Raw genomic sequence first — 3,762 nt, 5'->3', positions numbered from 1 at the left:
TTCACACAAAATCAACAAGGTTGGCTGCAGACAGTTAAATTAATGATGTCTTTGCTATAACAATGATATTTCTCGATGAAAACAAATTTTGTCATAAGAAAGATCACATCAAACTCAAGCATTTGTGCTTGTATACACATGCCAGTGATTTTATATGACCTTACTGAAACAATGATACTGGCAGTTGTGGTCATCATATATGCTTGCCTGGATCTGTTTTATCAAATGAGAATGTTTACAACATACACACATTCACTCACTCATACACAAGGTACGCACATACGTGCACGCACGCACACACACACACACACACACACACACAAGCAAGCTGGTAAATATATATACATACTGAATAAAATCATTTTAGAATTTGTTTGCTAATTAATGCAATCAATATTCCAAGCTTCAGGGCTTTGATATGACATACGTACATGTTTAATTGTAATTTAGGATACAAATGTTATTTAAACCATTTAACTCAAAACAACTAATTACACTTCTAAGCATTATGTTCCAAATAATAACTAATCAGGTGAAAGAAAGATAGCTAAAAAGAAGAGAGAATACAATTGAGCTGAAAGACAAAGAGGAAATATAAATGATTGCAAATGAAAACTTGTAAATGAATGATAGCTGTTGTAAACTGTAAAGAAAAAAAAAGAAAAGAAAAGAAAAAGGTAGACTGGTTGTAGCAGAGTTTCTTTTATTTTCTTTCTTTATTAGTCAGAAGTAAAGTATGTTTGATAAGCTGCTTATATAAGTGAAACACAACCAGCATTTGAAGATATTCATAAAGAATCTCAACAACATTTGATGGCATTAATAGAAGAATACAAATGACATCAACAAGAAGATGTAAGAGATTGAAGAGTTTTTATGAACATATCCAATGACAATCATTTTCTATGACAGACATAACAGTTGTGAAATACATTTAGATTATGATCCTATGCTTATTCATTTTGAATATGGTGTGTATATAACAATAAGGACAGGACTAGTGAGTTAATACACACTCACGTATATATATGCATCACATATACATACTCACACACACACACACACACACATATATACATACATATATACATATATATACACCACACACACACAAAACCAAATACATTTTCCTTTTGTTTCACTTTAACACTGGAAGCAACAAATTTAGATTATCTGTTGACAAAGTTACAAAGATAATAAATGTATATTTCGTGGGGGAGAGAATGTCTGGAGTATTTCATAAATAGGATTATTCATTTTTTTTACATTTACATACACAAAAAAAAAATAATAATAATAACTGTTCTTTGATTATCAACTTAGAATCTAAATATAAAGATATATTTCAGGGTAATAATGTTCTAACAACCTGATTAGTTACCAAGCTATTATGTGCATATATCTAAATTTGCAGATGTGCTTAAAAAGATGTATCAATCTTAATTGGAAATAATCATGTAAAAATTCATCATTTTAAAGCAGGTTTAAGAATAACAATGGAATAGTCACTGATGGGGTGATTTTATGCTAAGACTGGTCAAAATTATTGTGAAGATCAAATTGGCTGGGACTTCAATCTAACAAGCTAAACTAGTCAACTTGATATCCATAATACATTTTTCATAATATATTTCCTAATTGAACAACCTAATTTTTCTGGTTCAATAATAATCATGATAAAGGTCTACCTGACTATCATTTTCTATTACAGAGATAAAAATGAGTAAAAATCAGCCAGTTTAACATTTATTAAAATAATTACAACAAACAATATTGTAGAACAATTATTGAACACCATAGGTTAAAATCAACAACCATAGTAGTATATTCACTTCATAAGCACTTTCTCTTTCACAAAACAAATTCATTATAGTCACAATGGTTAGAAATCAATGTATAACTGTAATTTGTTAAATTATGTCAGGTGTTTTTTTTTAATGCTAACCTAAAGAGAAAAACCTGTGACCTTAGTTGTTGTTTAGTCCCTTGCCAAACCTAATCAAATAGATTGATGATCAGCAGTGTCTCAGTTGAAATCATCTCACCTTCTCCTTCTTAACTATAGGGTATCTGGGATTATATACACTGTATTACTTGAATATAAGTCATACTATTTCAAAAACTGGAGTGCAACACACATATCAAACAAAGCTGATATCAAGTTTGAATATGAAAGCAAGGAATTTTGTACCTAGATTTCACACTAAATTAAGGTTTTGACTTACACATGGGTAAATACACTAGATAGAAAAAAATCACTAATGGTTACCTATAGTAATGTCATATTTATAACAAAAACTGCATCAGAAATGACTAGCTTTCCTTTGCACAGGCAGAAAACACTTCAGCTCCAAACAAATTGTTCTCTCACTTTCCAAAACAAAAGGGATACCCACAATGGAATACTGCTCTGACATCTATATAGCAGACACCTAATTGTCTTTAAAGGAGATGGTCATATTAGATACTGTCATCTAACATATCCCTAAAAAGACGGGTGCATAGAATACTTTTGATATTTTTGAATTAGTTTGAAAAGTGTTAACACACAAAACTCTCAGCCTTTGAGTCCCTCTGTTGCTTCTGCTAAATATTAATACACACACACACACACACACACACGTTTGGATTCTATTTTTCCTGTTTGCATCACCAAACCTGAATACTTTTGACTATAGACTTGCTCAATTACTACCAATCATGGCAGGTCTTAGGAACAACATCATCATCATCATCAAGAACAACAGCAACAACAAGAAGAACAATAACTACTTCAGTATACAGCTAAAAACATTCAACAATTGACAACATAGCTTGTGTCCCAAAGAGTTGGCAAAATAACCTCATTACTACAAAAGGTTGACTGAAAATTTACAAGAACCTGGAGTATCTATGAAAAACGATAAAAGAAATTTAATGCTTTATTGTATAAGAAAGAAAAAAAGGCACAAGTGAATACAAAGAAAATTTTCAGTGATGCAACAATGAAAATTAGAATCCCAAGGATGTGAACAAAGTTTCACTTGTTATATCTTGCTTGTCACTTGTTATTTGAACACAGGGTTAATTTTTGAAAAATATAATTACAGTTTCTTCTGTTCTGTTATTATTAGAGGTGTATTTTATGAAAGATTTTGTTTTCATTATGTTTTAAGTGTTTTCTGTATAAGATTTATTAATTTGTTTGTGTGTGCTTTCAAAAAGTAACTGTAACATTTTGTCAGTTAAATTAACAGATGTTTTCACAAAGATTCTGAAGTTGAAATCAAAACAGACATTTCTGAATAGTTTAAGAAAAAAATGTCAGATCCATTCCATATGTGAGAAAATTTTGAAAGCTAATAATTAAAAGTGTATTGTGATTGTGTTAATTAGTGCATATTGTGCGGGTGACACATGAGGTTTTTCGAGCGAGATCGTTGCCGGTGCCCCTGGACTGGCTCATGTGCGGGCGACACACGAAATCTTTCGAGCGAGATCGTTGCCAGTGCCCCTGGACTGGCTCTTGTGCGGGTGACACATGAGGTTTCTCGAGTGAGATGAGCGTGGCCGTTGCCAGTACCGTCTGACTGGCCTTCGTGCGGGTGACACGTAAAAGCACCCACTACACTCTCTGAGTGGTTGGCGTTAGGAAGGGCATCCAGCTGTAGAAACACTGCCAAATCAGATTGGAGCCTGGTGTAGCCATCTGGTTTCACCAGTCCTCAGTCAAATCGTCCAACCCATGCTAGCATAGAAAGTGGACGTTAAACGACGACGACG

At 32.7% G+C, this 3,762-nt stretch overlaps 1 protein-coding gene across 8 annotated transcripts in view; it reads right to left on the bottom strand.

Moving 5' to 3' along the window:
* LOC106871495 (band 3 anion transport protein) overlaps positions 1–3,762 on the bottom strand; it is a 762,999-nt gene that overhangs the window by 222,324 nt on the left and 536,913 nt on the right. The gene's annotated exons all lie outside the window — the stretch shown is intronic.

This window comes from Octopus bimaculoides, chromosome 1, assembly GCF_001194135.2.
Source record: "Octopus bimaculoides isolate UCB-OBI-ISO-001 chromosome 1, ASM119413v2, whole genome shotgun sequence".
Classification (NCBI taxonomy): domain Eukaryota; kingdom Metazoa; phylum Mollusca; class Cephalopoda; order Octopoda; family Octopodidae; genus Octopus; species Octopus bimaculoides.
Note: the sequence above shows the minus strand (reverse complement) of the source record. Positions and strands in the feature narration are given on the sequence as shown.